Source organism: Rhinolophus sinicus, linkage group LG01 (assembly GCF_036562045.2).
Source record: "Rhinolophus sinicus isolate RSC01 linkage group LG01, ASM3656204v1, whole genome shotgun sequence".
Lineage (NCBI taxonomy): Eukaryota > Metazoa > Chordata > Mammalia > Chiroptera > Rhinolophidae > Rhinolophus > Rhinolophus sinicus.
The window spans coordinates 62,857,450-62,884,886 of NC_133751.1; the positions used below are offsets into that span (position 1 = coordinate 62,857,450).

Below are 27,437 nucleotides of genomic sequence, written 5' to 3' on the forward strand. Positions count from 1 at the left end.
CTGCAAGTTAGTCAATTAAATGCTAACTTAAGGTTTTGTGGTAATAGAGCAACAAGTCCTGGGCACCCTATAAAGCCAAGTACGAGGCCAGCAGGGCTCCAGAAGGCTCCCCGTAAGGTCCTTCTAAGTTTTTCACTGTTCTAGGGGCCACCTCGGTCATCCATAAGCATTAGTAAAGAGAAGACTCAGTGAAGGTGACCCCGAAAGAGAGAAATAGCAAGGGAGAAGAAATAAAGGCAGAGAAAGTTGGAGAATGAGCAATTTAAGAGAAGAGCAAGAAGGGGAATTGAGAAAGAGCAGTTACTGCAGCCGCACCCACTCTGTGGCCCCCAGGGTCTGATACACACTATTTGCAGCCCACCTTTTGACCAAAGATTTTTTGCATTAATACCTAAGTGTCCTTATTTGCATTTCACAGATGGAGACAGGAAGGTTGGAGACTGAAGTGTCCTCATCCAAGAACATGCAGTGAAACAGCAATGTCCCCAGCCCCTCATTTGTCCTCTGACCTTTGGAGACTAAAATGCATATTGACTAAGCCTTAAACTGTGTTCTTTGATACCTCGCCCTCACTGGGTTCTAAGACGCAATTGGCCACTGCTGTTCTGCACACTTCTTGATGAGAGAGCGATGTATTGTTGTCTTCTCAGAATTGTACTAAAGTATCGGAATAATGAAAATGAATTACAGAATCTGAGAAGTGGAAGCCACTTTTGAGATCACTGAACTCAATCTCCTCATTTTCTAGATTAGGAGCCTCGGTGCAGTCCAGAGAGGTAAAGAGGTTTACGAAAATCACATGGCTGCCTAGGGAAAGCTGGAGCTACAATCCAGATATCTTGGTTTCTAGGAAGCTACCTACCCAAGAGTCTTACCAGACATAGATTTGTTTCTTTTCTCATACCCAATCCAAAGTATTCAGCATTCCATTCCCAGAGCATTCCAAATGGGTAAACAATAGCAAAGAACTGAGTGTGATCCAAAGCACTGATCTCTGGTGTTTCTTCAAGGGTGTTTTTGGCTTTCAATCTGTTAACCATAGCAATATTGAATTTAGCAAAGTACATCAAAGTTTTCTATGCAATATGCTAAGAACAGCTGAAACCAATTAAATGCTAATCAATGTTACCCTGTCTGGTGCCGAGTGGAAAAAATGTTCCAAAGGTCTCTCCACCCTGAGATGTTCTTGGCAATGGGTCTCTGTGCGGTGGGCCCCCTCCCATCTCTCTTAGTCATGTACACTCAGGAAGGAGACTTGGCCAACTCCCTTCAGATTTGAAAGTAGAGCAGAATCCAGCCCAGACTTTTCCCTTAAAATAAAAGTTCATCCTCGGAAGAGAAGGCTGCAGACTCTGGGCCAATGCACAGCATAATTGAGAATAGGAGGGACTGAGGAAGGCAGTGAATTCCAGTCACATCTATCAATCCCCTGTGGCCACGTCATGGACTCACCGGCCATCTCTATTATCTGATCTCCTAATGCTACCTTTTGCCCTTCCCCCAAGCCGTACCTTCTCTGAGAGACAGGCAGAAAGCAGAAGATTTTCAAATCTGACAAACTAGGGTTTGAATTTGGGTTCTGCAATTACTATGTGTGATCTTAGGGAAGTTATATAACCTCCTTAGACCTCAGTTTACTAACTTAAAAGGGAGTAATAATACCAACCTTTAAGAATCAAATGGGATCATGTTTATAGAGTATCTGATACATAGTGGGTGATCAACAATTGCTAGTTTTATCCCACATCATGCCTCCTAATCAATTGTTCATGTAGACTTTTTCCTATACTCAGACCATTTCAGTCACTTTTCTACTAGCCTAGTTTATCCCCATGTGTCTGTCTGCTATGTGTCCAGGAGGACAGTTGGATGAGAATATGTGCATTAAGAAGCCACAAGCCAAAGTACTCAGATTCACTGCCTGTGTGCAGAATAGGGAACATTTTACTCTATTCTGCCCATGGTTTTGTGTCCTTAGTAAACTATCAGCTTCTTCCCCCAAGGTTTCCACTCTGAAGGCCTCTGGAACATACCACAGTTCCCCAATTCACACTACCAATCTGTGCACATATATTTTTGAACCTGTTAACTTTCATGCCGAGCTGCTGACCATCATAGAAGGGTTGGGAAAAGTGATCAGCTCCCCGGCACTGAGGCATCATGCGTGCTAGAGGACTGGTTAGCGAGCATTTGACTGAAACAGAACCGAATACCAGATCCTAGCCACTTTGTTAGCTTTCAAAGGTTTTCCGCTTTTTAACAAGATAAGTTACAATTCATCTCCTCTGTTTAGATGAAACATGTATTCAAAACGGTAACAGTTGGTTTTTATTCCCCTTTTCCCTCTCATGGTTTTCAGTAGGCTCTGAACCTAGAGAAAAGATTTTGCAGTTGATTAGGATTTGCATTTTAAGTCAGTAGGAACTAGCCAGGCTTCTTTTAAGTGTTGATTACAAAAATGGACATAAAAGTTATCTAACTTATAGCAAACTGTAGCTGGCCTCCAAGATACCAGCATCTCACTATAATCTTTTCTGCTGAATACATTTATATAATCCAGATTGTTCCTTGTTCCTTTTCACAAACCAGCACAATTCTAGGGATTTTGTTTTTAATGAATACTGTCAGCACACTTTATTTAGTTGCCAGTTTTTGTTTGCCAAACATTATAGATCCTGCATCATGTAACTTACTTTTTGCTTAAGTATTTTCATGACTATTAGTGCTTTGAAGTCAATTTAAAATGCACAAGTTATAAATACAGAGGAAAGCGCAACCAATCAAATAATTTTTGTTCTAAGACTGTGTATAGATTTCAGTTCTGTGCTAACTGTAAGTTGATCAAAACATCTGGGAAAAAAATGACTAAAACTGTATTCATCTCTATATATATTACTTGATGAAATAAACCTTAATTTTATTAACAAAATTAATTAATTAATTAATTAAATGAAATACTTAGGCCCTATCATATTGCTAACTACATAAAATGCAAATGGTCTAAATACATCAATTAAAAAAAAAGAAATTAGCGGATTGGATTGAAAAGCGTGACCCAACTATATAGGCTGTCTGTAAGACAAGACACACACTTCAAATATGATGATATTGGCAGGTTGAAAGTAAAAGTATGGGAAACGATGTCTCATGCAAACATTAATCAAAGGAAAGCAGGAATGGCTATATTAATAACAAATAAAGTAGATGTCAGAGCAAAGCAACTTACCAGAGATAGAGAGGGACGTTGCATAATGAGTCAATCTACCAGGAAGATATAAAAATCTTAAATGTGCTTATGCCAAACAACAGAGCTGCAAAAACTGACAGACTGAAAGAAGAAATACAGGAATTTTGCAGGAAGAGTAGATTTGAATCACTAGAGGATTAGAACCCAGAGAACATAACAGAAATGGAGAACAGTAAAGAGAGACTTTGCCCTGTACAGACGGGCTGGGCTGGATCCAGTGAGAAATAGATTCTGCTAGGTAAGATTTTTGTCAGAATGTGGCATGCAAGATGATTTCAGGAGGCATACCACTAAACTTTTTTTTATATAATTCAGTGTTTATTTTAATGTTATTAGGGAAAAAATGCACTGGGCACAGTAGGTAGAAACATGATTACACAGACCACCTAAATTAATAGACTCTGCCTGAATGTTTCAGACCTTCATATACTACACATGTCACCATGAGATTTTGGAAGTAGGCGTAGTAAGAATGACTGTTCCCAACGTCTCTCCCATGGTGGTCTCAGTAGGCTATTACGTAAAGATGACATCCAAAGCAGTGGGTTATAAAGGAGCCCAAACTATGCCACACCACCAAACAACCAAACAAGGGCAACACCCACTCTAAACCAAGGAAACATCCAGGCTTAGTGTCAACATCAGTCACCCAACTGGCCAATACTGAACCTGGATCAAGGAGTTCTTCGCTTGTATAAATGAAGCAGCTATTTTCTTGTATGCATGTAAAAAATAAATTGCATTTATTCTGTGATTGTCATCGGTTTTTTTAATTTAACTTTTAAAAGTATAACTTTTTGGTTTCGCAATGTTTGTCGGTAGTATGTGGAATAAGTGTGACTGTGACACTATCAAAATCCAACTTCCCCTTTTTTTTTCCCAGGACGCCTCTAACCTTGATCCAGTGGGAAAGCTTTTTTACTCCCACTTACTTTTTACTACCCAGCAAGCCTAGTGGTTTTTTTTTGTTTGGTTGGGGTTTTTTTGCTAGCTTTAAGGTAAAAGAGTCTTACGATTTTTTATGTTCTAACTCAGTCTTAATTTGAATGTCAAGTCCTAGATATTAGTCAATCCTCCAATTTCCACCCCCTCCCCTAGGCAAGGCCTCTATCTGACAGCTGCCTGCCTTCCAGAAAGGGAATGTGGTTGGCTTCTGCTCTGTTCATTCACTTCCTCCTTCACCTGTTAGCTACTGTTTCACTTATTAATAATGGAGTCGAGGAAGGAGAAATAAAGGTGCTAGGACAGGATTTCCTGGCTGGTGGCTGAGTCCCGTAGCCAAGTTGGTCAAACTTTACTCCTTCTTGCCTGGTCATTTTCATGGCAATTTCTATTACTCCCTGTGGCACTTAACTCAAGTATTTCTAGTCTGAGTGGTTACTGCTGACTCCTTTCACAGCCCCTAAGAAGCCAGCATTCCCCTGTAGCTTTCTGCTAGAGTTCCTCCAGGCCACTCAATTGAAAGGACCCAAGATGACTTGACCAGACAGACTCCAGTTCCCCTTCTCCCAAGGGCTCACATCTGGTCCACAGGAAACAGTCACACTTCCCTGGTCCCCAAAACGCTGGGTACACAATCTAATCCTAACACAGCCACTTCCACCCCTTCTTAGGTGGGAGCCAGTTGCCATTGCTCTATATTCCCTAATGAAGGGAATACCTTCCTTAGCTCTCCTTGTGGTCTCAAGGAAGCTTGTCACACAGGTCTGAGGAGAAGGCAGCACCCCTCCCTTGGCTCTCTGGCATAGCACCAGATTCTTCCTAAGAGATTTTCCACAAATCCTCCTCTCCATCCACATTCTGACTCATTTTAAATATCATTGATCCGGCTAAGGGGTGCAAACAGCATGGAACCAGTTCTCCTGAATTCCCTTTGTAAACTTGCATGTGAGGAGTCTGTTTTACACTAAATTTGGTAACATATCAGTTACCGATTGTATATTGTACATTGTATATTGCATTGGAGCTGCAGTGAAAACCACATTCTAACGTCCTGCTATATTTATTTGTATGATTATCTTCTATTTAAGGAAAGAGATATCAATTTTTTGTTTATGGTAGAAGGAGTTTAATTTTTTAAATTAATGTATTTAATTATAGAGTGAGTTGATTTTTAAAATATTAGCTACTAAAATATAGGAGATACATTGGGAAGGCTAAAAACACAGAGATAATATATGAGTAATAGTCATCATAGATTATAAATCAAAGGTATTTTATAGAGATTAATTTGGTAGAAGTGAGAAGAATACATCGGAGAAGGGAGAAACTATAGTTTTACTATGAATCCTGAAAATACACACAAACACATAATTATGAAGACCCAGCAGATGGCACAGGGGACATTAGGAAATAAAATGCCTTTTGAGAGTTAACGTACAACACAGACTGCAGTGGATGTCCTTGTTTGCCATATTCTCCAGCTTTTGAGGAGACTGGCCTATCCCTTCCAAATGAATATAAAACAAGAACAGTACATTCAAAGGGGTCTCATTCCCTGGCCACAGTTGATTGTTCCAGGGGAGGAAATTGATTCGAATTTGACTAAGTATTCTCCTTCCTTAAGAGTTTGGAGTTAGGATCAAGAGATTACAGCTCAGTTTGACTTTCCCTTCGTGGATGGATTCATTTTTACTATGCTGGCAAATTATATTTCTGAGCTTGTAAAATGGACAGACCCCATTTCAGAGCCTGATGTGTGTTACCCAAACTCATAGAACCTAATGAACAATAAAACAGAATTCTGATTCTTACATTTACAATGAGAAATGTAATGATCCAACAAACCAAATACTTTGGTCTACAAATCAACTTATTCTGTTACTGTAGGTTAATTTACGCAAGAATCCAAATTATCAGAAGCTTCCTTATGATCACTCGGCTAGCATCCAGAACAAGTGATGCTAGCTGAGCGATCATAATAGCCGGTGCCTGGACCATGACAACATGATGTATCATCTCCTTCAGGGGATATGCCACCTTGAGAGCCAGCTCTTGTGTTCTTTGGGTCTAGATGTCTTTTATTCAACCTAGTGCTGAAAACCTTCGTTGGCTCTAATTTTCTTTACCATTCCATTGACAGCTAACTCCCTTTTAAATTGGGATTTTGTTTTTTAAATACCCCGAATGTGGTAGGCTGAATAATGGCCTTCCAAAAGACACCCACATCCTAATCCCTGGAATCTGTGAATGTTACCTTACATGGCAAAAGGGGTCTTTACATTAGATATCTTGAGATGGCTATTATCCTGGATTATCTGGGAAAGTTTTAAATGTAATTGCAAGTGTTTTTATGAGACTAGGGAGATTTGATACACAGACAGAAGATGAGAAGTCAACATGACTCCAAAGGCAGAGATTGCAGTGACCACAAGGCAAGGAATGATGGCAGCCACTAGAAGCAGGAAGAGGAAAGAAACAGATTCTCTCCTAAAGCCTGTGGAAGGGGAATGGCTCTGGAGTGAGCATGGCCCTGGGGACACCTTGATTTCAGCCCAGTGATACTGATTTTGGAGTTCTAGTCTTCGGAACAAGGAGAAAATAAACTTCTGTTGTTTGAAGCCACCAGGATTGTGGTCATTTTTTATAGCAGCCATAAGAAACTAATCCAGCAATACTTACAGTTTCAGCTGGAGAGTCGCCCTTTCTATTCCAGGTGGCTTTGTGTGTTGCCACTGAGTTGATTCCAACTCCTGGTGACTCTGTGAATGAGTGATTGTCCACAGTGTCCTGTCCTCAACAACCCTGCCCTTCTCCTGTAGACTCACACCTATGGCTTTTTTTATGGAGTCAACCCATCTCATATTTGGTCTTCCTCTTTTCCCGCTGCCTTCTGTTTTTCCCAGCATTATTATCTTTGCCAAAGAACCCTGACTTCTCATGATGTGCCCGAAGTAGGAAATCTTCAGGTTTGACATTTTTGCCTTAGGCAAGGTTTCAGGTTTAATTTGCTCTAGGACTCACGCGTTTATCTTTTTGGGGGTCCAAGATATCCACAGAGCTCTCCTCCAACACCATGACTTCTTGTGCCTGAATTCCGATTTATTATGTATACGAAGTAACAGCCCTACATGTAACAGAAACTGACTTTAGATACCATAAACAGAAAAGGGAACTTGTAATTAGGGTCCAGGGGAGTCTCATGGAGCATGAAGGGGGGAATGCAGCCGGACCTCCAGGACAGACAGAACCAGGCAACCTGGGACTCCTCTTTCACAGTCTCTCATCCCTGCTGCTTTCTAAGCAGCTCTGCTTCACGGCCTCTGATGCTGCAGCCAGGTTTTCTCTGTTACTCAGCCTGAATAGCAGATAATGGCTTTCTCCTACAGCTCTCAGCTGTAAATTGTGTTTCCTCAGCGGTAAAATGAAGAAGTTGGATATTATGCTCTGTAAGCTCCCTCTGGCTCTGAAATTTGATGGAAATTCTATTACAAGTCCCGTGTGGTGGGGGGATTCTGAGGAGTGGAGAGCCGACTCCGGTAGGTGTGAGGGAGCAGAGATGCTACAGGAAGGCAGCTACAGTGTGAGGCTCAGAGGACTGAGTTGGAATCTCTTTATGGGCCTGATGAGATCATGGGCGTGGCCAACTGGAGAAGAAATTTTGACAGGTGGCATGGAGGAGGGTTCACCCTGACACTACACCTTTAGGCTGGCACTCTCCACTTATGCCCTGATGGGCAACAGAACCAGCTAGAGTATTGCTTACTTCTAAATAGCATCAACTATGTATGAATTCCTTCTATTTTTTTGGTAAGAAGATACCTTTTTTTTTGTCATGGAAATGAGCCATACTATCCACTCTACATCTGTATTCCCTCAGAGCATATCCTACTAGCCCTGGATGAAAGCTCAGTGTGGCGCTGACACTACAGTGTGACAACCATACACTTGTACAGTAAGCCCTCACTTAACATCATCAATAAGTTCTTGGAAAGGTCAACTTTAAGTGAAACGACATATAATAAAATCAGTTTTAGTGTACACCAATTGATGCAAACAAGAGTTAAGTTCCTATGACATATGTGCGGTCACAAATTCTAAAACCCATCTTCTGTTGCAGTAATGACCACTTACCATTCAATAGTATAATTGCCTGTTTGGCTGCTAAGACTCTCCACCAGATCAGAATTTTTAAGATGGCAGAGATGTTATCTTCTTTACTCCTATATTTTCATCACCAGTATAGTGCCTATAACACTAAGTGGTTATTTACATTTGTTGAATGGTTGAGAATGAAGAGAAGTTTGGACTTGTTGAATTTGAGAAGCCTTTGAGACCTCCAAGTAAAGATACCTGCCATTGATTGTGTAAGGCAGAAGCTCAGGCAATTGTTTCAGGCTGGAGTTGGGGAAGGTAGCTGACACCATGGACAGGACTGAGGTCACTACGTCAGTGTCTAGAGCAAGGCGTGATCAGCATTTGGGGCTGGATAATTCTTTGTTGTGCAGGCTGTTCTGTACACTGTAGAATGTTTAATAATGCAGCATTCCTAAACTCTGCACACTACATGCCAGTAGCACCCTCACAGAAACACCCAGAATAATGTTAGACCAAATATCTGGGTACCTCATGACACAGTCAAGTTGATACATAATATTAACCATCACACCACTCTAAAAATTCCCTGTCTTTTCAAAATATTATTTAATACAGGCTTCCCTGAGATCTCTCACTGTATCCCACATGGAAGAAAACTATTCAAAATCTTGTTTAAACAATGCTCTTCTGTTTCAAAATACTGCATTTTGCATGACTATAGTTAGCTGTGCTGCTCATAGGTAACCATTACATTTAAAGCAACTCACAGCTTGTTAGCTTCCAGGAACAAGGATTTTTAAACAAAGTTGTGTGTGGAAAAGCACGCTCCCCTGAGAGGCAGGGGTGTGGTTAGCAGCAAGAAACTTGGCCAAGACTTGTTTAGGAAAGTGGGGTCTCCAACAGAGACACACCCAGGTCCTGCCAAAGGAAGCAGAGAAATGAGTTACAGAGCAAAGGGAGGCTAGGAGGAAGCCCTAGTGACACCACTTGAGTAAGAATGAAGGTTTGCAGAGAGCTGTTAATGGAAAGTGAATTTCCAGTGGTCCAGCCCTTGGCAGTCAAGTCTCAGAGTCAGTTCTGAGCAACCAAACTCCATCTCTTCAAGTAAATAGGGTAAGAATAATAGAGTGAGCAGGGGAAGAAGGAGCAACACATTTATCTTATCCTAGAAAAATACAAAAAATAAAATAAAACAAGAAAGAAAGAGGAAAAGAGAGAATTAAGGCTCTTTAAAAAAACTATATTATCTAATATAATCTATGAAATAGGAATTACTATACATACTTCATAAAGAATAAACCTTGAGACTTTGAGAGATTAAGCTACTTGCCCAAGGACACAGAGCTCAAAGTGACCTCACCAAAACTTCAATACTCAGTGTTCTCAAATTGCAGTTCATTATGCTGAAGGTGACCACTAGAGATTGAATTGTGTGTTCCCACACCTCTGCAATGTTTGTACGTTGAAGTCCTAACCCACAGTACCTCAAAATGAGACCTTCCTTGGAGAGAGGATCTTTATAGAAGTAATCAAGTTAAAGTGAGGTCATTAGGGTGAGCTCTAACCCAATATTACTGGTGTCCTTACACAAAGAGGAAATTTGGAGACAGATACACATAGAGGGAAGACAGTGTAAAGAGACATAAGGAAAAGATGGCCATTTACAACCATCCCTCGTGGCCCTCAGAAGGAACCAACCCTGCCAACACCTTGGTCTCAGACTTTAGCCTTTTGCAGAACTATGAAACAAATTGTTGTTGTTTAATCCACCCAGTTTGGGGAATTCATTATAGTAACCCTAGCAAACTAATCAAGTGACTCTATAGCAAGGATTTAATCAAGAAAACAAAAAAACTACACTAGTTAGTTTTTACAGCAAGAATTTAACTGAAGAAACTAGTTCAGCAGGTATTGGGGGCTAAAAGATAAAAGGGGAGGACTGAGGTAACATAGAATTGAGGAAGCAGCTACGAACCTAGGGCTAGAGGAAAAAGAGAAGGGTTCTCAGAATCCAGAAGCATAAAGAAGAGACCCTGCTGAGCTGGGGCCCAGACTTGGAGGCTGCCTGCCAGTGTTGGTATCTCCAGGAGCTCAAAGGAGGGACCCACCAAACTTGAACTCAAATGTCTGAGGAGAGGGGCCAGCTGCCTGGGGCTGGTATGTCCAAGAGGATGCTAGGAGGTTGACTTAGAAGTAGGGAAACCAGAATCTATTGTCATCAACAGGATGAAGAACCTTTCGTGAGGTGACACTGACAGGAACAGAAAGCAAAATAGACCCAAGAATCTCTTCCAGGCTTCCAGTCTCTCTATAGCATCCCCAATTGCCAGAGTGTCACAAGGCGCCAGCTGGTCAATGAGAAATGTGATTTGATGATATCTCCCTTATTATAAAAGTCTAGATGATCTTCCTTCAAGGGGCCCTGCTCACTGTCCCTCCATCTGCCCCATTACTGGTCACCCTAGAGTTTGGCAAAGCTCACCTGCACCAACTGGTATACCAGACCTTTAAAATTTTCCTGAAATATGTTTGCTACCACATCACTCTTCTCCTTCAATAACTCACAGTTGTCCATAACCCTATTTTCTCTCAACTTGACCAGGCCCTCATCAGCCCTGACCAGCAATGATTTCACTTGTCCCTGTTAAATTCCCTTTCTCTTTTTCCAGGTTGACAACTCCATTCCACATAGTACTTTTCATACGTCCTTTTTCCACCTATACCCCTCAATCTTAGCAGTTGAGATCATTTATCACAAAGAAAATAGGCTAGCTGATAGGAAACCCACAACTTCTCTTCCTTCTTCCTCTAACCTTAACTATCACGGCCCTAACTTTCTTCCTTCCTCCTGTCCCAGAGAAAGAGCTTTCAGTCCTCCTCCCCAGGCCACCTCCTCACTTGTGTGGGCCTCAAACCCAGTTCCTCCTGCCTCCCCCGCAGGCCTTGCTCTTTTGTCTGTATTTTTATAATCTCTCCCTCTCCAAGTGCTCCTTCCTCCCCACCTATAAATACATCCAAGTATTCTCCCATCCAAAAAAATGCTTCCCCCAACCCAGCTCCATTTCCACACTCTCATCCACATGAATCTTCGCTTCCTCACTTTTCAGACAGCACTCTGGCATCTGTCATTATCACTTACTTAAACACCTTGCATTGAGGTCAAATGACAAAATGACTGAATTCATCGTGTACTTCTCTTACCCAACCTCATGGTAGATTTTATGATGTGTGTGTTTTTTTTTTCTGGGTTTAAAATTAACACACAGTCATCATAGATATTTTGGAAAATCTGAAAAGAATAAAATACATTTTTAAAAAGTTCTGAGGGGTTCTGAGAAACCACGAACACATATGACATCATTGGTGTCCTTGGAGTATAGACCTGAAAAAGGAGAATAGAAATTGAAAACAGTTTAGGGGACACAAGGTGTTTACAGCCAAATCTTTGGAGAATAGTTCTGGATAATTCAGCATTCTGAATACCTATTGCTCATCCCCTTAACCACTAAGATATTTGAATATTCACACAAGGCTAAAAATCTGTTTTAAAAATAACATACTCCCTCCCCTTCTTCACCAGAGAATACAAAACACAATTTACTCTTTTATTGATGGCTTAAGGCCATGATAAGGTGAGGAGAAATAATACTAGAACTATATTTGTGACCTGCCTATTATGTGCCAGGCCTATGCTAGGTATTTGACATATGCAACCTGAATGTCACCTCATGTAGTTTTCACAGCTCATCTGTGTTTTATAAAGAAGCAAACCGAGGCTCAGAGAATGGAAGGAGATTCTAAACTGCAGCCCATCTTCTAAGAGGCAGGGCCTGGATTTGAACCTGAAACCTTAGGTCCTTTCTGCCACCCCAAGCTACATGCCCAGAAGGGAGAGCACTGGGAAATTCTGTGTCTTCCTAGAGACTTTGGAAAAACCACTGGATTGCTCTAAGACTAAATTATAAAGCCTCAAGTGGACTTTTTTTCAGTAGAATGAAGATAACAAAGAAGTAGGTTCTTAGCATTTGCGTTTAAATAGTCTTTGTATTAGTTTGCTAGGGTTGCCATAACAGAAAACCACAGGCTGGGCGTAAACAAGACAGTTGTTTTCTCACAGTCGGGAGAAGATCAAGGTGCTGGCAGATTTGGTTTCTTCTGTGGTCTATCTACTTGGCTTCCAGATGGCCCTCTTGTCACTGTGTCCTCACTTGGTCTTTTCTCTGCGGATACATCCCTGGATACATTTAGGTGTCCTAATCTCTTCTTATAAGAACACCAGTCAGATTGGATTAGCACCCACCTTTATAGCCTCCTTTAAACTCAATCACCTCTTCACAGGCCCTGTCTCTCCAAATACAATTACATTGTGAGGTACCGAGGGTTAGTGCTTCAACATATGAGTTTTGGGGGGCACAATTCAGCTCATAACAGTCTTTGGGAAAAAGAAAGAATTTTGAGATCTAACATACTGGCTTTTACTTATCAAAAGCCAATGCCCCCACAAGACTCAGGGCATAAAATCATGTCACACTATTATTATGATGTCATATTATTAAATTATAAATCCCATATTTTATACTTGGCTTAGATTCCTCTGAATTTCAACTAAGCTCTAAGACACTGATCAATTACAGTACTGGTTATAGGATCAAATGAGAAATTTAAGACACGTTATCTTTACATTAAAGTCCCTCGATGGCATTGATGTTTTAAATGTTTATACCTGATTTTTGTTGTACTTCTGACTCCTCCATTAGTATCCTGCTATCAACAGTTATTCTCACTGTTTGCAATATATAACATGATCCGTCTGTCACTTACCAACCCCAAGCTAGCCTAGAAACTTGATAACTGAATATGTTTGAATATGTAAATAAAAACAAATCAGCTTTATTTGAGGGTTTAAGGGGATTGCCTATGAATGAACTATTTGGTGTGTGGCTTCTATGAAACTTGTTTTAGTGATCTAGAGTCTTTGCTTGCTATTTCCTACCCCCAGCTGTGTTTAGATTGTTGAGGTTGCCCCATCCAACCCAAGTTTCAGGTCCATGAGATGTTCCCATATAGTAGAATCTTGGCAAGGCAAAACCTTATATCTTTCAATAGAGGAAAACCTTGACATTGGCAAGGGAAACTCTGGGATCTACTTAAATCCCCAAATTCATGAATACTGCATTGGCATATAGAGTGGTTAATATAACCTGAATGTTCTCCTACCCACCCCCAAGGTTTCTTATAGCTCTTGACCAGTCTCCATTTGACCTAGACCTGAAGTTGTCATTGCCTCAGGGTAGTTTTGTTACAACAAAATGCAAATAACAAAGAAGTCAGTTCTTAGCATTTAAGTTTCAAAATAAGCTTTGCAAGAAAAAAAGGGTTTCGAGATCCAAAAGCTTGATTTTTGGATATCAAAAGCTAATACCCAAAATAATTCAGGGCATAAAATTATGCCGGATTATATATTACTGCATTTTGATTCCCATGTTTCTAAAAAAGCAACCTAGAAAGTCTCTCTTTATTAATTCTGGTTATTTTGTAATTAAAGAAAACAACAAAATATGCTATTTCTGGACAGCTACTCGAGTAAGAATAAAACACTGTTTTAAAAGAAAATGTGCCATAAACAGTAGACTGAGAAGAATTCGGGGGGGGGGCGGTCTATGATCCAATCCCCCATCCCAGGGTTGCACGGGAGAGAAGAGAGTGTCACCTAGGTGACTTGAGAAAGACCCTTGTACCCTTCCACAAGTTAGGGAGGAAAATAAACAGAACTTTCAGAATCTGTTGGGGAAATTTAAGACCAGGAAGTGGTAAGACTCCAACCCTGTGGGGCAGGGGGGCAGGTAGATGGTCTGGCCCTAGAAAGGGTGTGCAAAGGGCCCTAGAAAGGGTGTGAGTGGATAGGACGGAAGCTCCCTCAAAGAGTCCCTGTGCACCCAGTCATCGGGTCTGGACCCCAAAAGCTGGTGGGCCAGGAGAAGCCCCACAGTGAGAACTGGGAGAACCAGAGGGTGAGAGGGACATTTCTGGAGAAGCCAGGCCTGCGAAAGTGGTGATGACCCAGGGTTATAACCCATCCTCCTCAACACACGCCCCCACGGGAAAAGAGGGAAAACATTGAACCCATTGAGCAAACTCAGATTCTGCTACTGGGTAGAAGGAGACAATAGATAGAGCTCAGCACAAAACGGGAAAGAATGTTACTCCCCCTGCCCCAACCCCACACTTGAGTTTGTGTCCTGAAGAAATGTTCCCACTACACATATGATTTGCCCCCTCAAAAGCTGTAAGTATAATTGAAAGTTATGCTTCCAGTTAACACTTGCATTTCATGTCCTACACACTCCATTGAGATGCAGGTCTAGCAGTCTGCCAGGCACAGTCTCTAGCCGAGCAACTCATTTCATGCACCAACTCAGAGGAAGTGTCCCATACATGCCTCAGTGCACCTGTTACCACAGGCCTGCCAGGGGGCTTGATGGGAGCCCACTTGTTTACAAGGACCAGAACCACTCAAGCTATCATAAGCAAAACATTTTTAAAGAATTTATTAGAGGGATACCTGGGTATCTCATGGACCCCAGAGTCAGGAAGAAGAGCCAGGCCTTGCACTGGAACAAGGTCTCTGGAGCCAGAGCCAGGAGAGCAGGAACCCAGCCTCCATTCCCCATTACCCAGGGATCTCAGGTTCATTCCCCTCTGTGTGTTTCTGCACCTCTGCTTCTCTCGTCTCTCCCTGAAGTGTAGCTTTCTCTTCTGTCTGTGCTTGGCCCCTCCACCTAGGATTAACTCGCCGTTTCTCAGGTCAAAGCCTAAGAGAGATGGCTGGAGCTTCTGGAGCTAATTTCTAACTCAAGGAGTTTTGTTACCTTTTGTTTTGTTTAATCTTTATAAAGAGACTTTAAATTTTCCATTAAAAACTCTTTCTAACTTTTAAAATTTTAAACCAAAGAAAAATGGAAAGAATAGTACAATGATCACTTGTGTACTTTTTAGTTAGATTTACCAGTTGTTACAACTCTGTGATGTTTGCGTGTGCTCTCTCTCTCTCTCTCTCTCTCTCTCTCTCTCTCTCTCTCTTTCTCTCTCTCTCTCTTTGTTTCCGGAACCATTTGAAACTACCACGAGATGTGATTCCCAATTTCTTCTTCATATATGCCCTGAAAACAAGAATAATCCAGGAGAGAAAATTGGGTTGGCTCACTTCCCAAACTGGCTCTCCCTGGGTCAGGTGTCAAACCAGCTGTGACGAGGGGACGTGAGGCACAATGTCAGCTCTGGGAGCCATCTCTCTGGACAGGGGACCAGTTCTCAGGGAAGGACATGGCTGGGGGGTGGTACTTAAAATGATTCTCCTGTATCTTGACTGCTTAATATCACTTTTAGATTAAGGTGAGATATATATAAATAAAATATACCATGTCATGAACCCTTGAGGTTGTCTAAGAATATCTGAAACTGTAAAACTGAAATCCACAACTGCCAAAGGTCTACTACATTTTACAGTCAATCTACCCTTGCTAAATGTCTATAAAATGTTCTGCTCTTGACCACTTCCAGTGATGGAATTCTGATACTGGAAGGTTCAGGAATAAAGTAATCATATGCAGGACTCGGTACCTATGAAAACACAAAAGAGTTAAGTAAATAGCTAGTAGTAATTGAGTGCTCCCTGTGCTAGGCAGTGTGCTAAGTGTTTTGCATACATCACCCAATTTCATCCTCACAAAAACGCTGTGCGATATTATTATTATTCACATTTAGAGAAGAAACAAAGGAGCAAAGAGCTTAGGTAACAGGCCCAAGCAGCTGGTAAGTTACACTCCAGAACCTGTGGTCTTAACCACTAGTCTGTATTCAAAAGCATAACCATGCCCTGAATGCTTAAGGAAGCTATTCATTTCCCACCCTCACCCCATAGAGAAACAAAACGTGAACACATTTTTAATAGCAAAGGATGGAAATGGCCCCAATACTAGTAAAATCGGATAGTCTTAGACAATCTTATCACTTTCACTGCAGGAAGCTCACTCGGGAACAATCATCACAGAGTAAGTATTCCAGTGCCATTTAGCGATATCTCTGAACAGCCCCAAATACTTCAGGTTCAACTAAAAGGTCACATGCCAGATAAAGAGAGGTTATCCTTTCCTTAAGAAGGTGAAGGTGTTGGAATGAAAACCATTCTTTCTAATCGCAGTCCTGCCTTTGCCAACAACATGTCAATGGGAGTCTCTGAAGTGCTTAGCCAGATGGCAGATGGTGTGTTCCCCGCCACGAACCGCGTGTTCTGAGGGGCCTTTCACAAGGACACTTCTAATTACCCTCCTCCTTGCAGACTCCCAAAATTTGACTCCTGCAATACATGTAATCCACAGACAAGTTGACAAATGCACTATACTGCTGCCTCTGAGCCTGACTTGGATGGAGGGGTTAAATACTGCCTTCCACGGAGCCCATCAGGATGCTTCAGCTCACTGTTCATGTCAGGTTTGGGGCTTCTGGGGCTTAAGTCCTCAGGGGCGATTCTCAACATCACAGCCTCTTCTGGCTGCCTCATCGAGAGGAACCTTGCTCCAGACCATCCTGGGTTCGTCCTGCCTGGGACTTATGTGTTAAGGACACATAGTTATGTCATAGGAGATCACTCTTTTCTGACATCCATCTCATAGGAGAGGAAATACTTCCACCATTCTAACCTTTTCCCAATAACTTCTTATGACTCAACCATGCTGATAATTTTGAAAGTTTTTCTTAAACCTATTTATTTATTTATTTATTTATTTATTTATTTATTTATTTATTGAGGGAGTGGCATGTGTTCTGAAATTTCCTTTTTGCAGTGTAATGTATTGCTTCCTGTTATTGACCTAAACTATACTTTTTCAAGTTTCCTTCGATGCCCTCTAATACAACTATTCCCATTTTAGTCGCCAAATCCCTTTCTAAAGGGAACATGTCCCTGTGGTTAGCGAGGTTTTTTCAGGCTGCTTAGAAAAGACACACCCCTATTAGTGAAAGAAATGTGCTCACTGCAAGGCTACCCAATGTGAGGCAGGAGGCAGCATCTCTACCTTCGCCACAGACTTCCAACACTGAGGAGCACACCAGGCTGCAAGAGACCTGGAACCATAACTCAACATTGTTCGCAGTCAGTCTAAACTCTAGTCACCCACTTGCCCTTTCTTCACCTAGCATTTCTTCTTCCACAGACAGTGGACTGGATCAGTTTGTCACCCCCCCACTATAGTGCTCCCTTATTGATCAGACTCTGTGACTCTTGGTCTTAATCATGCCCAACCGTACCTCTTAGCTGTTGACTCAAGGAGAAATCCCTTGTTCTGTCAGTAAGGGCCAGGAGAGCAGGATGAACACACAGCATATAAGTACTATTTGAAAGAAAGCTGGAGACATGACAGACATTTATAACTTCATGGTGCATCTCCTAATTTATATTTACTAAGGTCTGTTTCATAACTTGAAGTTTTCCTTAACGCAGGAAATGCTATGGTCACTGGTAAATGGTGGAGATCAAATAGTTAACATAGCAGGCCTGAGGCTGCTGTCCTTAGAATGCCCTGATACAAGGTTGGTCCATGACTGGCATCAGGAAACTTGAATTTCAGGAGGGTTCCCAGCATTCCTAGCAATGAGAGTGGCTCATTATGCCTAAACTGTGCAAACAATATTATGGTTTATGCTGAACACTTTCTTTCCTTCTACAAGTCCAGAATTCTGGTATGCACTAGGCAAAGAGTGCCAACGTGACCAGTCCCCAGTAAAAGTCCTGGACACTGAGTCTGTAATGAGCTTCCATGGTGGACAACATTTCACAAATGCTGTCTCAGTTTGTGGCTGCAGGAGTTAAGTGCGTCCTGTGTGATTCTACTGGGAGAGGTCTCCTGGAAGCTTGCACCTGGTTTCCTCTGGTCTTTGTCCTATGTGCCTTTTCCCTTTGCTGATTTTACTTTGTAACATCTCACTGTAATAAATCATTGTCATGAGCGCAACTATGTTCCCAGTCCTGTTAATCCTTCTATCACATTGTGGAACCGGGGAGTGGTCTGGGGGATTCCCAATACACAGCCAGTTGGGGCCACACATTTTCATTCATATTGGAGTAGCACCATTTCATCACACTGGAAAAAGAAACTATATGTCTCTTCCTTGCAGAGATATTACATCCCCCTCTCTCATACATCCATTACAGCTATTTAAAGCAGTAACTTGAAAGAGTCAGTTTTCTTTGGAAGTAGCCATAAGTGACTAAAAATTTAATGAGAGCAAAGAGGAGACATCAAGGGGGCAGACTCAGCCGGAGCGGGGCTTCAAGGCAGGCCCACTCTGAGTGATATTCAGCAGGTTAATGGCAGCATTTCTACTTTATCATGAAAAGTCAGTAAAAATGAGTATATTCTGCCACGTTCACACATTCTTAATGAGCCAAATTCTTCTACCGCACGACCTTCCTATGCAGGTCAGTTCCTTTAACCAGCTGTATTTATTATCTTCCATTTTTAGGTTTTGCTGGTGCATTAAAAATAATAACCAAAGGTCTGAAAGTAGCACTGTTCCAAAGAGCCTCATTGTTCCAAAGAGCCTGATTTACTCTTGGGGAGTAGCCCAGGCCCTGGGAGAATCTCTGTCAGTGAGGTTTTATGATAAATATCAGTGATTATGTTGATAACAGAGTGTTCCTGCAAATCTAGGCAGGGAAAGACATTTTTTCTTTTCAGTGGGGAAAAAAGCATCACCTGCTTTCTACAAAGCCCACGCTAGTGTGCTAGCATCCTGCTTCTTCCCCCAAGGGTAGGAATTGGGAGAGAAAGGGGGAGGGGCAGAAATAGGGAAAGGAAGTGGCCAGAGAATGAGGAAAGGTTCTCTTTAGCACTGGGCTCTGGCCATGAAAACCCCTATCCCCAGGGGTCTTCTCAGGGGATCCCCAATGTTTCCAGAACCTGATGCAGCCAATTCACTTCATGGTGCCACTGAGGACATCCTCTCATCTCACCTAGACCAGTCCCACTAGGACTGGTACCTATAAAGGGGTGGACCCATCATTTTGATCAAACACGCAGCTTTTCTGGTCTCCACATAAATTCCAAAGGCAGTTGTTTACTCCTACATCTAGATTAAAGTGGGGAATATACAACGTCCCACGTCCCCAAGATGTCTGTTGTTCTTCTGCCCACACTCCTGCATGTCCTTCTGGTGTCTGTGTCAAGGTGGGAAAGAGCCCAGGAATCTGGCCAACTCCCTTTCGGTGGACATTTGTTGTTTTAGTCTGCCCAGCATCCCTTCCTTGGAAAAACCTCCTCCCTCAAATAATGTGGTTTGTGAAGCTGTCAATCAGTGTGCTGCCTGTTATAGGTATGATGTCATGACCCAGCCAACTACAGCACCTCCCCCTTGGCAATGTGCTTTGTTCTAGGTGGGGGAGGAGACACATAACACAAACAGGACCAATCAGAATCCTTCCCTGAGTTGGAAAAATGGACCTTGGGAAAACAAATGCTCTCTTCTTGCTAGGGTTCTAAAGCTGGGAGAATGCAATTCTAGGATTTGCACTAGCCATCTTCTCAGCCATATGGAAAAATTAAAGCTGCAGAATAAACTGAGAGTCTAATGAGAGAGAGGGAGAGCACTTACAGCATTGAGTCCTGGATTCATCATTTCCTGGGACTGCCATAAAAAATTACCACAGCCTTGGTAGTTTACAACAACAGAAATTTCTTCTCTCCCTATTCTGGAGGCTAGAAGACTGAAATGAAAGTGTCGGCAGGGCAGTGCTTCCTCTGAAGGCTCTGGGGAGGATCTGTGCCTTGCCTCTTCTAGCTTCTGGTGGCTGCCAGCCTTCCCTGGTATTCCTGGGTTTGTGGCCACAATACTGCAGTCTCTGCCGCCATCTTCATGTTGGTTTCTCTGTGTGTGTCTCTTCTCCTCTGTCTATGTCTAATATCCCTCTGCCTCTCTCTTACAAGGATGCATGTAATTGCATGTGTGGCTCATCTGGATAATCCAGCAAAGCTCCTCCTCTCGAGAGCCTTAACTTAATCACATCTTTGCCATACAAGACAGTACTCACCCTTTTGCATATAAGGTAACATTTGCAGGCTCCAGAGATTAGGAGGTGCCTGTATCTTGGTGTGGATGGAAGGAGCATGCTTTTTAGCCTACCACAGTCCCATTCAAGTCCCTGAGACCTTAGTCCTGCAGCTCTCACTTCAACCCCATGTACCCTCACCAGCCAATAAGTTCCCTTTTGGCTTAGGCTGGTATGAGTTGAGTTTAGTCACTTAAATAACACACATCCCCATGTCTGCAGCAGGCTGGGAAATGGAGAAGGCAGCCTGGTGCGGTGGACAGAACATCTGCTCTTCTGTAAGTGTTTGAGAAAATCATTTCCTTTTCCCAGCTTTGATGTTTCATAGCTCTTACAAATATTAGGCTTAAAGGACTGTTGCATTTATTTATGCTGTTTTATTGTTTTAAACACTCTGTAATTATATTTATGGCCTGATGATCAGTTGGGAGTTTTTTCAATTGTGACCAAATACCCAACCTAGGATGCTTGAGCAACAAAGCTAAAAAGTATGGGGCTAATCAAGTCCAGCTCAATTTGACACAATGATGGTATTACTGGGCTCCACCTCTTGGCTCAGCCTCTTTAGATTTGGCAGTATCTCAGGCCCCAGGAGGTACCCCTATAGCTTCAGACTGACATTATCTTGTACCCAGGCCAGTGGAAAAGACGGCCAGTTTCCCTGGTGGGTAGAACAAAAATCTTGGAATTGGATCTCATTGGCCCTACTGGCCTGACTTCTGTCAGATGCCTACCCCTGAGCTGTGGCCAGGGGAATGAAATGTACTGATTGGCTTACCCTAGATCAAAGCTTCACCTGTAGAGTGGAGCAGAATACACAGATGAAGAGTGAAAGAAGAATCGTATTCTAGAGGGAAGGTGGCTATGGGTACCGGAAACAAGGTGAAAGCGTGCTGGCTGCAAAAGGAAATAATGTGTATGGAATACCATGAGGATTTCATGATATAAAATTCCTTTATTTATCCAAATTAATAGGTCTGCCAACCTTGTGATAAGTAGATTGATTATCATAAATCAGAGCTCTGTGAATATAATATGAAAATTTATACTACTAATTTACAGAATTTTCAGAAATTAACTGAGGAGATTGTGTGGAGTTAGCATCTTTAGACAGGGCAGAAGAGGCATACATTTAAATTATATATTGCTCTGTGTAGATCAATAAACACATGAATATTTAATAAATACTTTTTTTCCCCAAGTTGCTGATGAAAGCTTCTTGTCACAGGTGCTCTCAGTGATTAAACAAAATGTCACAATGAGTGTGATTAATGTCACAATAATATGATTAACAATAATAAATAGTGTTCTCAATTCTAGAAGTGTTCTTTTGGCTTAATATGAGATTAGCTGTTCTGTAGTGGTAGTCTTCAGACTTTATGGTGACATACCTCTACCAATAACAAGGGGCTGATATATTATGCATATGTGAAATATACATAAAATATAAAGTAACAAGATGAATTAAAGATAAAATAAGCAACATTTACAAATACTTCATTTTACTTGTTAATGGTCAAAAAACCTCTTCTGCTCTCACTGAAAAAATAAATTTAGTGAGAGTGATGCTTGCATTTCATCTAGAAAATATTTGCTTAACATTTTGTGACAGGGAGAGTTGAAGATCTGGGTCTAAGACCAGTTTATTTTGATATTTGGTTTTGTAACTGTCCGACGTGAAAAAGATAACTCACTGTTACAGACTAAATTGTATTTCTCCAAAATTCATGATGAAGCCCTAATCCCTAATATGGCTGTATTTGGAAATAGAGCCTGTAAGAGGGTAATTAAGCTTAATAAAGACAGGAGAGTGTAGTCCTGATACTGTTGGACTTGTCTGCCTAAAAGAAGAGGAAGAGTTACCTGGGATGTACACACACAGAGGAAAGGCCATGTGAGGACACAGTGAGGAGGTGGCCATCTGCAAGCCAAGGAGAGGGGCCTCACGGGAAACCCATCCTGCCAGCAACTTGATCTTGGACTTCCAGCTCCAGAACTGTGAGAAAATAGACTGCTGGTGTGTAAGCCACCCAGTCTGTGGTATTCTTTCATGGCAGCCCCAGCAGACTAACGCACTCCAAACACATGTAGCTCTAGATGGAAAATGTGCAGCATTGGTTCACTCAAAAAATTACAACATTCATTTTTGAGTCCCGTAAACCAATCATGCAAAAGTTTTGGTTAGAATTTGGCTAGCAATTTTTCATCTGCTCTAGAAATTATTTGTTCTTCAAATTAACTGAAAGTTGTTACATTTTTGTATTTTTCACAAATAAGTACATAAACCACTAGAACTCTTTGTTGGAAGATTTTTTTAAACAGATTAGAAAATCTTGTTGAAGTTCTTAAAATGTACATATCGGGGGTACCAAAAATATGTATACAAGTTGACACTTTGGTCAGCATTGCTCAAACAGTAGTTTGCCATAATCAGAAGTGTCAGGACGCTGATGGTAACCACTTTGAGCATGTTTTGTAATTGCAGAAGCCAAATGTGACTTGTATTCATCTTTTGTAATTGGTACATATTACTACAATTTTAATACAGTTTTCCTTTCTAAAAATGTGTATACATTTTTTTGGCACCTTCTGTATATAAGAGTTTTTATGGGTGCCACACCTTTATTGTTTGGGACAAGAAATTCACCCAATGATGAATATTTCCAAGTATCCAATTTCAAAATATTTTCTCCATGGCACAGGTTTTTAAAAGCAAATACTTTCTCACGCATTATTAGCATCACAAATTTTCCTCAAAGTGGTAGATTGTGTGTGAATTGTTTTTAATTGATAGGTAGCATTCTACTTGTTATCGCATAAAAAGATAACTGTCTTTATGTCAAACAAAGATTTGTGTTTCCAAGTTTGACATTTACGGCCTCTGCCCCAAGATCATCTGTGAGCCTCAGTGATGAACAAACATTTTCAGTCACTTCCCATATCATTACTAAGTATTACAAATATTCTGCTATATGTTAATTTATAAGAGGAACCACACCCGTGACTTTCTACAACTGGTTCTGGCCTCAGTGTCTTTGCTGCAGTAGCTCAAGTGTGAATGGCAGCCAAGGATTCCATGAAGGTGGCTGTGGCACCTTGCCCTGAATCCTCCTCGCAATCCACTCAAAGCAGCCACTCCTCTGTGGCTTCACAGTTCTTCCAGAAAATGTTACTTTCTTTAAAGAAGTAATTTAATATTAAGAATGTATCTTTTCCAGTATAGCTTTCCTTAGTTGCTCACAAACAAAGCAGTTCTTTGTTTACTTCATTATGGAAACAGAATCTAGCCAATATAATAAGCCAAGAAACATTTGAAACATCTGTAATTTCATTCCCTATATAGCCATGGTGTAATTTGCTTTAATACTTGTTTTTCCCGCTAATCTTCAGATATAGATATATATAGATATATAGATATAAATTTTTTTTGCCAATTTCAATGATGTAGGCTGACTACAGATGCATTTTAGCTTGACATTATATTGTTTTCCATGTACTGCTTCAACTATTCCTGATTAGAGCAGGAAGACAATTGTTTCCCTTAAAGGTATGTCTTTTGCCATAAAGTAAGAAAGCTAAAAGAAAGTCTCTAAACATTTAATATTAAATTGAGTGAAATTTTGTAAAGTACTAAATTAAATATTGCGTATTTCCAAGCATCACCAAAAAAAAATAGTTATTTGTCTTTGTGTTCTGGATACCTGGTTTTTAATGTTCTTGCTAATCCTAAGTATTTTTAACTGATGTCTCAAAGTATATTTAGGATGAGGATTATGTATCACTAATAATATTGAACGTAAATCTGTATTTCAAATAGCCTTATTGTTACTTTTGATTTTTTTTTTTTGAGGAGGGTGCAGCTCACAGCAGCCCATGTGGGGAGCAAACAGGCGGCCTTGGTTCTAACCACCCTACTTTTGAATTTTTTGACTGACCTTGAGTCATTGTTTCTACTTTGCTCAAGTGGCAGATAGCCAGCTCTTTACAGAAGTAGGAAATATGTCAGCTCTGCCCTTTTCTTATTAATAGGAAAAAGTTTTATCCTCAATTTTTGGTTTTGTAGCTGAAATGGTTTTAATCTAGTTTAGTTTACGCTACATCATATAATAAGTAAATCCAGTTCAGTGGGCACAGTGCAGTATATCACAATATGGTGAAGGGAACTAGCTGCTCTCAGTCCCTCTGTGTGGGAGAGCACCCATTCTCCTCACAGTACTTGGCAATGGGGGTGTAATTCATGACTGTCTGACACGGGGACCAAATATAGGGGGCAGAGTCTACCTATATATTTGTATAATCAATTTCTATTTTTAGGTTGGATATAAGTAAAAATATGTAATATTCTTTTCCCATGCCCTCTGGGGACCCTGCACCCCACTTTGGAGAGCCCTGGTTTCACAGTGTAGGTTGGTTATTTGTTGCTGCAGTAGACACTGTTTGGCTAGTCCCATCATTCATTACCAGCTTTTCCTGCCAGCATTAGCCTGATTTTCTGGGAGGTAGGTCCTCAGCCCTATCTCCAACCCAGTGACTGCCATGGGGATATGGGGGTATCAAGACATTTAATTTAGGCTTTAAAAAAAGTTAGTCCTAAGACTTTTGTAGCAGCTGCCAAGGCTCTTTCCTTCACCTGGATGATGTAGTTCAAGGGCATGATGAGGCTGGCACTGCAACCTGTTTACCGCTTTGAGCGCACAGACCGGAACTCCCAGGAGCCACACTGTGGAACCCAGGGATGAAATAAGACTGCTGAAAGTAAAGGGAAGAAATGGCAAAAAACTGGATGCTTGGTGACCTTACTGAGCTCCTGGATGGTCTTTCCTAAACCCAGACTTACCCCTGGATCTCTCGGCTATACGGGCCAATAAATTCCATTTAACTGCATAAGCCACTTATTTAATTTAGCTTCTCTATCACTTGGAACAAAAAATTCTTCACTGATATAACTGTCAACTCCCTCATGCAGTTTGTTTTATTGATATCCTTTTTTGTTTGTTTTGTTTTTTGTTTATTGTAGAGAGTTAAGTTAACCATACTCTGTACCACAGAATTATCCTCAGTACCTGCAAGGTCTTTCTATTAAATGATTTCCTTAATAGCATACATTAATTATAAGCTTATATACCAGGCACTTATAAGTAATTTACATATTTTAACACATTTAATCTGCATAATAACCCTATGGAATAGTACTATTATTATCTTCATTTTACAAACGAGAAAACTGAGACACAGAGAGGATAACTGCCCAAGTTTACACAGTAAGAGGAAAAGGCAAGATTTACTACCAAGGCACATGTGAAGCAAGGCAATTTGGCTCTTAAACCCACGTTCTTACTTACTACAGCACACCAGAAAGACTGTAGTACTCACATACTAACATTTGGCATTGTCCAACTGTCTAATTTTTGCCAATGTGATAAGTGTAAAATAGTATTTACTACTTATTGTGTAACCTTGGACAAATTACTTAAAATCTCTGTCACAGTTACCTTTTTGGTAAAATGTAGGTAATAAAATAATATTTCATAGGGTTGTTGTGTAATTTAAATAATACCAATGACCTTGAGCATCTTTTTTCTACTTGTTGGGCATTTGGAATGGCTTTTTGGGGAATTACCTGTTCATATCCTTGCCCACTTTTTCTATCGGGTTTCTTGCCTTTTTATTATTGATTTGCAAGGGTCATATACATATTGCAGTTATGAGTTCCATGTTAGTTGTAGATACTGAATATCTCTTTCTATCATTTTTTCTTAAGGTGCTCTTGATCGAGCAGTAATCTTTAATTTTGATGTGGTCAAATCCACCAATTATGCCCTAGATATAGAGAAAATAAAGATATGAAAACATTGTTTATGCCCTAAGCAACTTAAAATCTAGCTGGAGAATCAAAAACAACAACTATGTGAACAAGTGTTAAAGATTATACTATAACACTATGCAATAAAAATGCCAAGTTGTAAAGCTGTATTACTAACTGTTAACCTTAGAAAAGTATCCATATTTTTTCTGAGTTTCAGTTTCCTTATTTGGAAAATGGAAACAATAAAAAAATACATTTCAGTGTGTTGTAATAAGAAAACACGTTGACTGGCTCTACAGCACTGGCACATAGTACCAACTGCCATTCAGATGCAAAGCAGATTCATGAAATAATAATAAGTACTATTTATGGAGGTCTATTACCTGCCAGGTACTTTCTATAGTGTACCATATTTAAATTTCACATTCCCCTGCAAGGCATTATCTCTGCTAATTGTCAGGTGCAGAAACCTATGTTCAGAAAGCTTATGAAATTTGATGAATGTCACACAGCAAGCTAAGTAAATGGTAGTGACAGAATTAAAAGCCCGATTTCTTTGACCTCAAACCTCATGTGCTTTCTACTAAGTCACTATCAGAAAAGGTGCTAGAGAAGCAATGAAACTTTACTTAGGTCATGAAAAAAAAGGAGACAGAATTTGAATACACAGAACAAGTAAGAGAGGAAAGGAGATCATGACAGATTCTGAGGGGGTGCAGTGCATGTGAAAGGGATGAAAAGTATTGTAAATTATTAGAAGACAGAAGCAAAATCTTGTGCATCACATTTCCCTTCAGTCCTAGCAAAGACCCTGGGATAGAGTAGCTGGTGAGGGACATCTGTTCCCTACTTTCCATATTTCCACATTCAAGAAGTAGGAGTGAGTTGTCTGGCTGGTGAGCTTGAAAGAGAAACTATATAAATACGTGTATGTGTGGCTCGGACCCCTCAAGTTTGGGGAGCAGGTGTGCCCCACCAAGCATGTGTTTTCTACTTTTCCAGAAACGATAAAACTGCAGTCAATTTTCACAAGAGTGGTCCCTCTGCACCTCCCCTGCCCCCATCCGCTGTGAGGGGCATCTGTATAGATCCCCAATTTATACAGATTTTCCAACTCTACTTGTAACTGCCAGGTACTAAGACAGCCATTCATCATGTCTTATTTTATTTATTTCTGGGGTAAGGTATTAGCAGGTCCATTGTCCCCGTAGATAAGAAGCCACAGCCACCCATCAAGCTTTTAC

At 40.9% G+C, this 27,437-nt stretch overlaps 1 long non-coding RNA gene across 1 annotated transcript; it reads left to right on the forward strand.

The window, feature by feature from the left end:
- Positions 1–19,838: 19,838 nt before the first annotated feature.
- Positions 19,839–23,753, forward strand: LOC141572714 (uncharacterized). The gene is made up of 3 exons (XR_012498115.1): positions 19,839–20,145; positions 20,610–20,665; positions 22,236–23,753. It is a non-coding gene; the product is annotated as an uncharacterized LOC141572714 (long non-coding RNA).
- Positions 23,754–27,437: the final 3,684 nt, after the last annotated feature.